The sequence below is a fragment of the Protopterus annectens genome, chromosome 12.part0 (assembly GCF_019279795.1).
Source record: "Protopterus annectens isolate FY-2018-M chromosome 12.part0, PAN1.0, whole genome shotgun sequence".
Classification (NCBI taxonomy): Eukaryota; Metazoa; Chordata; order Ceratodontiformes; family Protopteridae; genus Protopterus; species Protopterus annectens.
This window is the reverse complement of record NC_056746.1, coordinates 1,377,068,829-1,377,084,008: the sequence shown is the minus strand read 5'-3', so window position 1 is coordinate 1,377,084,008 and position 15,180 is coordinate 1,377,068,829. Positions and strand designations below refer to the sequence as shown.

Below are 15,180 nucleotides of genomic sequence, written 5' to 3'. Positions count from 1 at the left end.
TAGATCCATGGCTACTTCATCTGCCTTTTCCTCTAGAACTCCCATTGATGATACCTAAGCTGCTGCCACTTGGTCCAAGACTCATGCCTTTGTTACACATTACAAATTAGACATTGTCTCCAGAAACAGAGCTTCCTTTTGTTTGACAGTGCTCTGGCATATACCTCGTTGAGGGCCTCCCGAGAAATATGTAGCTGAGGACTCTGACCCATTCTTGAGAAAGAAAGAAAAGGGACATCAGATTTAGAAATTACATACTTTACATAACTTGGCATCTGTCCATTTTCATTGCTCCTCACCTTCCCTCCCAACCATCTCCCGGCCCTGCCACTCCTAGAAGGATCTTGGGATGATTTTTGGAATCCTCATGTTCCTGGTTTGAATTTCAGTCTTTTCTTGTGTCTGTTCTGTCTATAACACAATGGGCAGTAAGGCAGCAAACTCGATCCGAGGAGTTGGGGATACAGTAGAGCAGTATGGGTAGAGGGAGGAGCTCGAGATTTGGATCCAAAGTCTTATATAAGCGGCCAAGTCGGATCCGAGACCCATCTGTGAGGAAGAATGAAAACAGACAGCACAGATGCTAAGTTATGTTAAGTACATAACGTCTAATTTTTCATCATCACTAATGTCTATTTCAGTTATTTTGTCAAATAGTAGATTATGGTCAGTTAGATTAAAGGCTTTTGTGAGGTCAGTAAAGGTGACTCCTGTCACGTTGCCTTTGTCCATATTGGATAGGATATCATTTGTGAGGGAATGGAGAACTGTTATGGTGCTGTTCCAGATCAGAATCCATGTTGATTTCTGGAGAGAAGATGGTATTGATGTAAATAAACAGTAATTTGGTTGTAAGTAATTTTTTTTCTCATATTTTACCTAAAGTGGTAAGTATTGAGGTAGGACAGTATTGCAAAGCAACATCAACCCCTACATTATTGAATGGGTGAAATGCTGCTTAAAAAATAGATGACAGTGTGTTAAGCTGAATGGTCAGTATTCCAGCTGGACACCAGTTTCCTCAGGTGTATCAAAGGGCTTGATTTTGGGCCCTGTTTTATTTGATTATGTGATTTCTTTACTACCTATTAGTGCTACTTATTGGGTGTCCAAGTATACAGATGATGTCAAAATTAGTGGTTTCTTAGCTTCCTTATCTAACTTTTTGGCATTTAACTCATATGTTTATGGATGACTAAATAAACATGGATCATATTAATTCTGCAAAAAAGTGGTGTGATGTATGATGTAATTTGGCACTTTTAGATCGATCAAGACCTTAGCCTAGGTGTTACTGTAGTTCATGAAATCCCTGAATATAAGGACTTAAGAATACACATCATATCAAACTTACAGTACAAGCATATTATGGACTTATAACTAACAAATTTCAGCACTAAGTCAGTATATGTTTTAATATAGCAATAACCCACGCCTGGGTGTGGGTAATGTGGGATTTACCCACGGTTGGCGTGGTTTGGTCCCGAGGGACCAAACAAAGACAACTGTGGGTAAATCCTGCATTACCCTCACCCAGAAGTGGTTATTATATATCTATGACATTATTTAAGAAAATAAATAATTACTTTTCTTAAATAATGGCATTGTATAATGCCTCTTTGCTGCCCTTCCGCAGCTGTCTGGTATCCGCGGCAGTTCTGATGTACTGCGCATGCCTACGTAGTACATCAGAGCTGTGGCCAAAAGCAACGGAGAAAGCAAGATCTCTGTTGCTTTTTACTGTTCGCTATGTTAAATGGGTTTAACATCGCGAGACAGCTTTAAAATAAGCAACGGAGATCTCCGTTGCTTATTTTAAAGCTGTCTCGCTATGTTAAACCCATTTAACTATAGCAAATTTAAAAAGCAACGGAGAAAGCAAGATCTCCGTTGCTTTTTACACACTGTGTCACTATGTTAAAGGAGTTTAACATAGCGAGACAGCTTTAAAAAAAGCAACGGAGATCTCCGTTGCTTTTTTTAAACCTGTGTCGCTATGTTAAACTCTTTTAACATAGCGAGACTGTGTTTTAAAAGAGACTTATACTAATTGAAAAAGTCCGGGCGACCGGACCTTTTTCCATTAGTATAAGTCGATTTACAACGTGCACGCTGGCCAATCAGCATGCACGTTTTGGAATATTAATGGGGGGTCATGGTATAATAAAATTATTTAGCACCTGTGCTGGACCCATTATTGAATACAATTCTTCCTTTTACTCCTACTCCTACTCCAAAAGTTATGCATCATTGTTAGAAAGTGTTCAAAGAAAGTTTAAAAAATAGTAATTAATTGTAAAACTTTGTTCTAAAGTGAACATCCTGAAAAAAACACTTAATATTGAATACGTTGTCACTGGCTACTTGGCAGATTCTTTAGCATACCGTGTTTTCCACGATGAAGGATTATGGCACTTATTGAATATCGATACACTGCAGAACAGTAAATCATCTGGCTAATGCAGTTATACCTTCCAAACTCCTTGAGGGTTAAATTTATATCTCCTAACATTGTTCTATCCTTAGGACAGGCTGCCTTTGTATGTCAAGCAGAGCAGTTTCTTAACTGCATTTAAGAATACCTTAGACACATGGTTTGGAAGTAAAATTTATTTCTGGAACATGGAGTTTGCATTCTGATGGTCTGTGACCTGTACACGGTATATTAAAACTGTGAAACCATTTCTAAGTACCAAAGCACTCATAATGCAAGTGTGTGTGTGTAGTGTATAACATAACTTCCTCCTTAAGGCAACTCTGTACCTTGTCAATAACCTGCTCAGATGTGTCTTGTAAATCTTTATCTGGTTACAGTATAGAAAAGAACCCAGAGATACTGCAGTTTTGATGCCATTTACAAAAATGTTTTTCAAAGTTCCTGTTTCCATGTGCTATCCCAAGATTAAATTTTCATTTAAGTTTTCCCCACGGTTCATTTGTTTCCTCCTCTTATACTTTGATTGCTGTCGTGTATAACCATCAGCTTTGATGAAACTGTCTTCACTGCTTTCTCACAGGGGGACTTCTCTTTATTTTATTTATTCATGTGGTTAAGTAGATCTGTTTGCTTCCATTTGAAAACTTTTCCTTATTTTCTTCATACATCTCTCTCTCTCATACCTTATTGCTTCTTGTCTGTATTTCAGTTTACCTGGTCTTTTAACAGACCCTTTTTCATCCCCCATCAGATGTACATTATTCTCAGTTAGTATTTTGACTCAGATCTTTAAATACTTTCTATACACTTTTGGGTGTTTGTAAAGTTTTATAGTTTTTGCTACTCTTTTTACCTTCAACGACAGTTAACTACAAGCGGCAGGAGGGGTGTACCATTGAATGGTAACATATACTGGCAGAACTGTCATCAGTATGCTGTACATTTACAGTATGGCACAGTGTCCATGCAGCATTCTGTGTCTTAGTCATGTCAGCGAATGAGTGTTGACAGCAGTTTTAGCATTTTGTCATCTCTGCACTTAGACGATAAATTGCAGTAAGAGGCACCAATATGCCTGCCAGTCTAATTGGCTTGTTAAGTGCTGCCTTCTTAATTTAGCTGAGCTGAGCTGAAGTAAAATACCAGTGACTCAGCATTGGTTGCAGATCAGAAAATGTAACTGAGACCGTCCTCTGGTAAAAACAAAGTTATATCAGCAGTCACCCATTCAGAATGAAAGCTTCCAGCTCTAAATGGATACATAACACTATGTATATTGCGTCTTTTTCCTTTCAGCTGTTAAAGTCACACATTGCGACCATATGCAAGTTGCACACACATTTGATCATGAGCATTCTGAATACTTACTTCTGCCTTTACTGCCATATTTTGATGTCTAAATGCAGCTCAAATGCTAGGAGTACGGCAGCAAATCTCCAGCAAGTTGCTTTTTTGTTATTTTTAAGGTCTGTTTAGAAATAACATTTTTCAGAGTTGGGAGATGTGTAGCAGAATCACTGACTCTAGGACACTGATAAAGCAAATGAATGTGTTGAAAGGCATGTTTGTATCTCAGTGTAAGAGAGTTCACTTACTGTGGAGAACCAAACTGAAGAAAAGCAATGTGTGAATGTTGACTGCAGTGCTGTAACAAGCCATCCACAGCTGAGCCCTGGTCATTATCAAGCATGGGCTTGTTTAATGATTAGTAAACAGCAACCACTTAAGAAAAGCGTGATAACAGGCTAACCTTTTAATGAACTCATTCAGAATTTGTCTGATTGCTTGTCTAGTTCTTCTAGCTTTCAGGATGGTTATCATTCGGTTGTTACTTATATCATGTGTCGGTGTGCTGACTTGTGAATATTTTAAGCTCAGATGGCAGTCAGGGAATGCTGGAATTTACAGCTGAACATATTTCACAACAGATCAATACCCAGCAGCACTCATGTGCCACGGTACTGTTTCTGTATGGTGAATCTGCATTGGCTCTGGACTCAAATGTCAAAGGTCTGCTTATTATCACCAAGTTATGTAACTATTAAACTCCTTGTAATCTGTTACCTTCAAAAAATGTACTGACGTTTTTTTGGGAATGTTTCTTATGGAATCCAAACACATGACACCTCTGACTGCTTGGATTTTTTTTCTTACAGTAATTGTGATTATCTGCATGCCCGTTCGATTCTCAGTTAGAGCATCTTCTGTGTAGTGACATGCGTCAATGGGTGTTCCTTCGTTGAAGGTTGTGCTTTAGGCCCGGCAAGCCAGCACGTAAAAATCTACTGCCAATCATTAGCGGACTGGAGTTCCGCTGTGGCGACCCCTAACCGGGAAAAGCCGAAAGACGCAAACAAATGCTATAATGTTGAACAGTTTTTCACTTCAGTCCTTGTGGTGGCAATATCTTTCTAAACAACTGAACTAATGTATTGCCATTTTCCTTTTACTGCATTTGTTTCTGTGCTGAAATACTTGAAACATACCCAATGCAGACATTAAAGTAGTCACACTGCAGATTTTGGGGAAATTCACTTTTCATACTCGGGCAGTTTATGAAAGTGACTGCATACAGAGCTGAATAAGAAGTCAACAGTGTGATTGGTGAGCCTACCATTTCATGATTGAAGGAGCCTAACAAGAAAGAGCGTGTGCCGACACCTGTAGGAGCATAGCACCAGATCTGAAACTATGCTTTTGTAATTTTTAATTGGGTGAAGTCATTTTTAATTTTTAAGGTATGTCATCAGGCCATCACATTACTGCATGTTAAATGAGCAAGATGAAAAAGTAGGTAGATAACAAATACAGGAGACCGTGTAGATAAAGGTGCTTTTACTGCATACGTAAGCCATGGTAGTTTGAATAGTGAGTGTGTGTGTGTGTGTGTGTGTGCGTGTGTGTGCGTGTGTGTGTGTGTGTGTGTGTGTGTGTGTGTGTGTGTGTGTGTGTGTGTGTGTGTGTGTGTGTGTGTGTGTGTGTGTGTGTGTGTGTGTGTGTGTGTAATACATATATATCATATCACATTAAATTCCAAAATTCTGAATAGTTTTTAACATTTATGCCAGCCACGTATTGTTTTGTTACTTAATGAGTGCTCTGACAAGCTTGCTCATCAGAGGGAGTAGCTGAATTCTTATTTCTGACTTAGTTCATCTAGGACAATGAAGATATGTTTAGTATAGTCAAGCTAAGTCATGTAGACCTCAGAGGTGTACACGACAGTTTCCTTACACCCCTGTTATGCACCTACCTACTTCCTACCTAACACTTTCCTTACTCTCCATCCTCATTTATTGGCCACCCCTTTTATTCTACCCTTCTCATTCAAATTCAGCCTCTTCATACATCCTATCGTTACCACAATAATCTAATAACTCCTTCACACCTCATATAAACCTAAATGTATATTTAATCTGTCAGCCTTAACTCAAAACTGACTTGTGTCACCCACTTAGAAATTATGCTATCCCATGCTTGATTAAGATGGAATGTATATCCAGCATAGTTGTTTGCATAAAACAGAATGACCAACATAATTTACTGCCTGTATACACTTATCATACACATTATTTATATGGCTTTAATCAATTGTATGCAAACAAATATATCTACATTGTAATCACTGTTCAAAGTGAGTATATCTGCATTGTAGTTTCTGTACTAAACTATGTAATCTTACATGTTCCTGAAACAGTACATAACTGCACCTTGTTTTAATGTCTGTGAAAAAAAATAATTGTAATCTTGACTTGCACGAAATGGCGTTTTTCTCCCTGGGACTCCACCAAAAAGAGGCAAATTTCTCTATAGTGGACTATCCTGGTTAACAATTGCAATAAGTAAGAAACATATTTTTATTTATTTATCTATCAATCCATCAATTTATTGTGTTTAGTTAATTTATTTGTTTATTATTTGTCTAAATGTTAAGCATGCACCCAATATGTTTCAAGTCCTTTTTGCCTGAGTATACATTTCTTTCCGTGCAAATATGAAGATATTAGAAGCAAAACCAGTATATTTTTCTTACCAGTTTAGCATTTTATATAAATGCATTGCACAAAAAATGTATAGAAAAAGAATACCATGACAGTATTAGTTTGTTGTCTTCATATGCAATATACTGGATTTATGCCACAACAACTCCTGTGTGAAGAATTAGTTATGTGAAACTGATGGCAGCAATCTTGAAGAAGATCTGAGAATGATGGATGTTCTGTAATCCTATCTCACCTTCATTCTTTACATATGGGATCGGAGCCGATCCTCAGCTCTGACTTGGTCTATTTACAAGCTGGAAGACTTCTGGTTGGCTCATGGCTAGGTAGGTATCCCATGGTGCACCAGCACAATCCTTTGATCTTGTTTGCCACGTCGAGTTCGGTTGTGCTTCTGTTTAGCTCTGGCTAAGTAATTGCATTTTTTCCACTTTTACCAACATTTTCTTGCCTGTTTAGTATAGAATAGTTCAATATAGTTAAAATCTGGTACTGTTTGTAGTATTCAGTTAGTGTAGTTGTTATTAAAGTTAACTTCTATTTGTGCCATTTGGTGCAATTTTTGGCCTTTGGCCTTTACTTTCTTCATTGGTATCCCGTGTACTGGTTTTTCTATTTGGATTAGTGTAGGTGCCTTTTGCGCACTAGTATTCTGTGTGTTTTGATAGAGTTTGGCGGTTTTCTACTTGCTGTTTAGAATTTATTAGCTTGTTGTTAGCATCGTTTTTTGCTGATATTGTTAACATAACTACGTTTTGTTTGTGCTTGAATTTGTGTCATTCTCGTTCTTTACTGTTTCAGTTCAGTGTGTGATATTTCTTACCTTTCTAACTGTTGGTCTGTTTCAGTTAGAAGACCCTATCTCTTCCTTGCCCGGGCTAGGCCCATTTAAATTAGAGGACCTAGTCCTCATGGTATCCTTTCCTTTATGCAGGGCTAGGCCCATTTAAATTAGAGGACATAGTCCTCTTTCTTCTTCTTTGTGTGCGTGTGTTATATTGATAATCAGAATGTCTAAAGAGAGTAAGGAGCATAAGCCATCCGGCTTCAAGAAATCTATTAAGTGCTCTCAAAAAATGTCCTTAATGGATGGTCACGGTAACTGCATTTACTGTTTAGGGGCCATCCATTTACAGGAGACCTGTTTATTTTGTCATGCATTTAGTCCTAGGTTGTTGCAGGAAAGGAAGAACAAGTTAATCCTAAAAGGTCTTCTTAAACCTTCCTTTGAGGAAGATTTGTCTAGTTCCTCATCATCCTCTAAATCTACCAAAGGAAAGTCATAATCTGCCAAGAGGCCCTCCCTGGCACCGGCTGGTGTCTCGGTGCCACCTCTTAAAGTTGCGAAAACTGTCTCATTGGCTCCACAGACCTCGGAGCTGACTGAGAGTGGCATTGTTGTTGCAGGGTCGGTTCTAAGTTTTTCAAAGCTGACCGCTGAGACTCTTAAGACTGGTTTTCAGAGCCTGTCTATGGACCCTCTACCGGTCTCCTTGTTAGCGAAGTCTCCTGTACCTTTGAGATCTCGATCGCCTACTATGTCATCCAGGTCTTCCAGGAGTTTATTGGAAGAAGATGTGGAGAGGGTAGTGCTGAGGCTTTTGAAGTCATCTGCTTTGCCTAAATTGTTGTTGGCTCTTACCCAGTCAGCTCCAGAGCCACTTGAGCCCATTCAACCCTCTGTGTTCATTCCTCCTCCGAGCCATGCTGGTCTTTCGGAGCCGAAGTGCTTGGTACCACCGGTGGAACCTTCAGCTCCAGCTCCCATTGTGGCTGTTTCGGAGCCGAGTTCTGCTCTGACACTTTTGGTGCCGTCCGTAGTGTCCAGGGGTCAAAGCTGTCCGGTCGGCCCCGACAGGGATGCTTGGAACTGAACTTCTTCAGTTCCGAGTCTTCCTCTCAGCATGTCGGCTAGGGTGAATTCGGACCCATTCATCTATTTCGGAGCCGATGGCTCTGGCGCTGCCGGCATCCTTGGTCTCCTCAGACCCAGAGAGGTCAGCTTTCAAGATGATGAGGAGTGTGCTGTCCCGACCGTCAGCTTCTACCAGAGGTACCGACATTCTCCCCCCCCCCCATAGCACCTACTTCTGTCTCAGCTCCTACTCCCTCCAGCGGCAGCAGAGACCCTCAGCCTCAGGAGCCACCGGCTGGTGGCCCCCACTCTTCCGAGACGTCCCCGGAATGTCCTTCTGAGGAGCTCCCACGTTAGAGGACTTGTAAGAGGAAGCATGTCAACTCCCAGGATGAGTCTTTGGCTTCTGTACTGACCTCGAGGAGTTGGAAGAGTCCCCCAAGTCATCCTCTGATGATGTCTCCTTTGTAGACATTCTGGAGATCCTTAAACAGAGGTGTGGCTGGCCCACTGTCGCCCCTTCTGATAAGGGGTCAGTGTACCTGAAGGCTTTCAGGTCTCAACCTTCTGCCTCTTCGGTGTCTCCACCCTCTGACGAACTGATGGATTTAGTTAGTTGAAAGGTGTGGGATACTTCTGATGCCATGGAGCCAGTCCCCAAGAGACCAAACAAGTTCCTTTCTTCCCTTCCAGGAAAAGACTTTTTATCTAAAGGTGTGCCTGTAGATACCACGGTGGTGGCGGCAGCCACTAAGAAGGAGTTAGCTGAGACTTCATCTGTTCATCTGCCGAATAAAGAGTCTCGAACGATGGACAGATACGGGAAGCGTATCTTTTCTTCAGTGGCATTTACACTTAGATCGCTGAATTACCTTACTCACTTTACGAGGCTCCAGAGAGATCTCCATAATGAGTTAGGAGATTCTTTACAAAGGACATGTCCTGAAGGAGTCCCTGACAAGGTTTCTGCCCAGTTGTCCACCTTGACCTCTATCATTAACTCTTCCATACGGCTTATTTTGTATGTGGCCGATGGAGCGAGTAAAGCAGCGGGTTCAGGAATTTCCCTGATGCGTCATTCCTAGATGCGTTTGTGTAACTTTGCAGAACAGTTTAAGTCCGCCTTTACCAACGGTTCCTCATTGTTTGAATCCAAGGTAAAGGACACTCTCACCCAGTGGAAGACAGAAGGAAAAACACTCTCTGCCATGGGAGTACGTTTTACTGTTCCCTCTAGACCATTCCCTAAGGGTCAGAGGGGTGGTAAGATGTGGTTCAAAAAGTCCCATAGGTTTTTCCAGGAGGCACAGGGTGACTCCTCCTTCAAAGGCAGAGGAGGAGGAGGAAATGGTAGACATCGCCCTAGAGGCAGGGGTGGTCCGCAAAACCAGGGAGGTTGCGATTCCTTTCGGGGCTGGCCTTACCAGCGCTCCTGATGTGGGGCCTGACTGTGCTTCTCTGGGGCCGGTCAGGGGTCGCATTTCCTTGTATCCGGAAGCCTGGCTAAGTATCACTCAAGACAAGTGGGTACAAAGAATTATTACCAGAGGTTATGTCATACCTTTTTCTCTTCCACCCTTTGTTCCCAAAAAGATCCCAGATGTTCCACCCAGTCACAGGGATCAGGCAACTGTGGAGGTCAACATGTTGCTGTCAAAAAGAGTCATCCAGACCATCCCAGCAGACCAAATAGGATCCGGAACTTACACCAGATTTTTTTTAGTGCCAAAACGTACAGGGGACTGGAGACCCATTCTGGACCTCAGCAGACTGAACAAATCAGTAAAGAAGGACAAGTTCCTGATGGTGACACTGCAGTCTATACTCCCGTTGTTAGTGAAAGACAGTTGAATGTGCTCAATAGATCTCCAAGACGCTTAGTACCACATAAAAATGGACAGGGCGTCAAGGAGTCATTTACTCTTCTGGCTGGAAGACAGTCACTTCCAGTTCCATGCTCTTCCTTTGGGTCTCACCACAGCCCCCAGGGTGTTCACCAAATGTATGGCAGTAGTGACAGCTCACCTGAGACGTCGAGGATTTCAGGTGTTTCCGTATTTGGACGACTAGCTCCTGACTGCCACCACCAGGCATCTACTCCTTCAGTGCATGGACACTACTATTCAGCTTTGTGCCCAACTGGGAATCTCTATAAATTGGGAAAAATCTGCCTTATTGCCCTCTCAATCTGTGATTTTTATAGGTGCAGAAATAGACACAGTAAACATGGTAGTTCGTCTTCCTGCTGAAAGGGCACAAAACCTGGTTTTCCAAATTCAGCGTCTTCTCCCCTTGTAAAGGGTCAAAGCCAAGATTGTTCTGCAGCTCCTTGGGACTATGGCTTCCACCATACTGTTAGTGCCATTAGCAAGGTTACACATGAGAATTCTTCAGTGGCTACTGTCGTCCCAATGGTCCTTTCAGCATCTTACATTATCCCATCACATTCTACTGACAGAATTTTGCAAGAAGGACCTCCATTGGTGGACATTAAACAATCAAGTGACCACGGGCGCTTCATTTGTTCCTCGCTAACCCATTGCCACTGTGACCACGGATGCCTCACAAATGGGGGGGGCATTATCTAGGCAGGATTGTCCAAGGCACATGGCAAGACCACGAGGCTCACCTGCATATTAACGTTCTAGAAATGAGGAGGGTGCTCCTGGTGTTTCAAGCACTTCACGAACTTTTTTCTCTGGGGACTATTGCAATACAGTCAGACAACATGTCGGTAGTATGGTATATCAACAAACAGGGCAGAACCAGCTCTTACCACTCTGTCGAGAGGCCATGCGAGTTTGGGAATGGGCAATATCTTCTTTCTGGTGGCAATGCACATTCCAGGGACGACCAACATCTATAGTCGATAAGCTCAGCCGGGCAATCCTGATGCCTCACAAGTGTCCTCTGAAACAGGAAACAGCAGAACAGATTTTCTGCAGGTGGGGACAGCCTTGCTGCGATCTCTTTGCCAGCCCAATCAATGCCAAATGCAGCAGCTACTTTTCCCTCATTCCCTCATCCAGGAGAGTTACCCAGAGACGCACTTGTTCACAATTGGCCCCTGGGTTTCCTGTATGCTTTTCCTCCCTTTCCGCTCATTCCCAAGGTGATTCAGAAAGCAAAATGGCTGGGAAGCAAACTGATCCTCATTGCTCCTTACTGGTCTCGTCAGTTTTGGCTCCCCTTCCTCGGGCCTTTTCTTTTGGATGATCCTTGGATTCTAGATCCAGTTCCAGACCTGTTGACCCTCATGTCAGGTTCGCTTCACCCCTCTACACACACCCTCAATTTGACAGCGTGGCTGCTCCAGGTTCATCCCTAGTCAGGCTTCATGACCTTTCGCTTTCCGTGACTCATATCCTTACGTCTTCTCATAAACCTTCCACTAGGAGACTATATTCCAGTAAATGGAAAAGATTCTCTCTTTGGGTGGAGAAAATGGATGTTGACCCCTACACCGTCTCCATTCCAGTGGTTTTGGAATTTCTTTCACAAATGATCTGCGGCTGCCACTATGGGTCCAATTGGCAGCGATTTCAAATTTTCATTTAGGTTTCCCAGATTCTAACTTGATGTCTCATAAATTGTGCAAACCTTCCTCAAAGGTGCCACCTTGCTAAGACCTCCTGTTCAAGAGCCTATGGCCTCATGGGATTTAAACTTTGTGTTATCAAAATTAACATCTCCGCCTTTTGAGCCTTATCATTCATGCTTTTTGAAGTTTTTGTTGTGGAAGATGTTTTTGGTGGCTGTCACGTCTGCCAGATGGGTGTCAGAATTGCAAGCTTTGTCTATTAAACCGCCTTATCTGATTTTTCATAAAGACAGGGTGTCCCTTCATACTAACCCTTCCTTTGTCCCCAAGGTCTGTTCCCATGCCACTTTGAATCAGTCCATAGAACTTCCGGTTTTCTTTCCAAATCACTCCAATGTAGTTGAGTACAGGTTTCACCAGCTGGATGTCCGTAGATAATTATGTTTTTATTTGCACCGGACTAAAGACATCAGGAAATTGGAGCAGTTATTCATTTCCTTTTCCGAATCCAGGTTGGGCTTATCAGTTTCCAAAGTGACTCTCTCTAACTGGATTTCTAGCTGTATAGCTTATGTTAACAGTTCTATGGATAAACCTTTACCCTTTAAAATCAAGGCTCATTCTATCAGATCTCAATCTACCTCTGCAGCCTTTCAAGCCAGGGTTCCACTTGATAATATTTGTGCAGCTGCTACGTGGGCTACCCCTCACACTTTTATTACTCATTACAAATTGGATTTAACCTCCAGGGGTAGAGCATCTTTTGTCCACGGTACTCAGGAGTATTTTTCCTTGAGCCACCCAAGAATAAGGTGCTAGGGACACTGTCTCATATGTAAAGAATGAAGGTGAGATAGGACTAGATAACATAAAGAAGTTATGTACTTACCATAACGTTCCATGTTTGTAGTCCATCTCACCTTCATTCTTTCAAACCCACCCTCCTGCCTTCATCCTGGTAGTACCTGGAGACAGATAAATACTAATTTCATTATTTATGGAGACGTTTTAGTATTGGCTTCTTCTGTATGTTGTTATTATTTCTTCCAGTCAGCAGCAAACAAGATCTGGGGATTGTACTGGTGCACCATGGGATACCTACCTAGCCACGAGCCAACCAGAAGTCTTCCAGCTTGTAAATAGGCCGAGTCGGAGCCTTGGATCGGCTCAGATCCCATATGTAAAGAAGGAAGGTGAGATGGACTACAAACATGGAACGTTATGGTAAGTACATAACTTCCTTTTGTCACTTGTCTTATGTACATTAAGAAGATGATGAGGCTTGGGTGTTCATTTAAGTAGTTTATTTCATACAAGTACATCAGGATGGATGGTAGGAACATTGAACTTAAATGAACTGTCTAACTGATTGGACTTCATTCATGCATGCTCTCACTCTGGCTGCTCACTCAAAATGGCACTCTTGCTTGCACATGCTCAGTACTTATATGCACATGCCCACTGACTGGAATGCTTCTTAAAGGTACATCACACACTCTGCTCTACATCCTCCCTCTTTACTGGGATGTCTCATATAAGCAATGACTTTCCCGGTTAACAAATGTTAAATAAAAAAAAAAAAATAAAATGACATTTCAATAGGCATGCGGTTATACAGGCACTAATAAAGAAAACAACAGTCATGTCAAGATTGCCGTGTATCTGGAACTAGGTTTCGAGATGCGACCTGATCTCGTAATATAATAGTTAGAACTGCGTTTAGCAACATAGACATCACTGGGGAATATTGTGCTTGAGGACTGTCAGGGATTTTCTCAGGAACAGGGATTGCTGACAGAATGTCCTCTGGAACAGGAACATTGGACAAGTCACTCTGAGAACTAGTCTTTGTCACAGGCAAGGTGCTGTAACACTGATTCGGACACTGGTAACAAATGCTTCCAATTTTGCTAATTTTCCACGATGTACGATCTCGTCTCTTGACACAAACTTTCACAAATCCGATGCAATCAAAACCTTTTGACGTCTGCATACTCACTGTCTTCCCGTTTTTCAATGAACTGAGTGGTTTGCTAGTTTTATCATAATAAGACTTCTGGGGCAAACGCTTCTTCAACAGTCAGGCTTTCACTGCTTTGTTGTTTTTAGCATTTGGAACCAATAAGTTACTGCTGATTAGTAATGTGGTTCTGGTTTGTGTTGACATAAGTCTCTGGGCAGGTAAACCAAGATGATTGCCATGAGGAATGTTTCTGAGATTTAACAAGTTTAGAAAAACAATAGTATTTTCACTTCTAGATTTCTCTAACAGCTATTTTGCTCTTTGAACTGCACGTTCAGCCAAGCAATTTGACTGAGGGTATTCAGGACTACTCATAATATCAGCAAAATCCCACGCTTCTGCAAATCTCTTGAACTGCTGACTTGTAAACTATGCACCATTGTCAGAAATAACTCTGTGTAGACTACCAGGTTCCTGTTATATAATCAAAGATGCAATCCTTCGAATGCATCTTGATTGAACATGAAAGAATGAAACAGCAAAATAGCGAAACGGCATATAAGCGATTTCTTTCCCGGGAAAGAAATTGCTTGGTCGCCTCCATTACTTTGCCATTTTTGTCACTGTAGTGCGATCTTGGAGTTGGCATATTTAAGTAGGGGGGGGCACAGCCCTTCAAATCGGGGGTGGGGGTTGAAGCCCCCCACTTTATGTAATGTTTTGAAGTTTTTATTTTTATTTATTTATTTATTTGTTTGTTTTTGTGGAACAGAGACTTTTTTCCCTGGGAAAAAAATCACTTTTCTGAATGTTCGGGATTGTAAGCTTTCGTTTACATGGGGTCGATAGATCAGCGTTCGCTTTTTTAAGCGTTCACTGATTTAATATAGACCCTGGACTACCATGGACAAAAAATATCTCTTTAACTTAGTAATGACAGAACTGGAAGTTAGGTTGGGAAGGAGGCTATTCTCAAACCAATTTGAATAAGAGTCTACTAACACCAAGTAATGCCGACCATTCCACTCAGAGATAACTGTTGCTACTGTCGACCAAGGTAGTTCAGGAATCTGGCTTAACTGAAGTGGTTCTTTTTGTTGATGCGGCTTTGTACTATTACATACTGAACAAGATGAAAGTACTTTCTCGATATCTCTTGACATAGAAGGCCATAATACTAGTCTTCTTGCCCTTCTTTTGGTAAAATTAGTTCCTGAGTGGCCACAATGCAAAATCTGAATGTACTCTTGTTGTAAGGATTTTGGAACTATCACTTTAGGACCTTTCATGATGATACTATTGTCTGACAAAATCTCATCTCTGTATGGAAAATACTGCTGCACTTCTACTGACAAACAAGATTGCTTTGAAGGCCATCCTCTA

At 41.6% G+C, this 15,180-nt stretch overlaps 1 protein-coding gene across 1 annotated transcript in view; it reads left to right on the top strand.

Moving 5' to 3' along the window:
- Window positions 1-15,180, top strand: part of LOC122817219 (sodium-dependent lysophosphatidylcholine symporter 1-like) — a 985,499-nt gene that overhangs the window by 554,822 nt on the left and 415,497 nt on the right. The window lies entirely within an intron of this gene.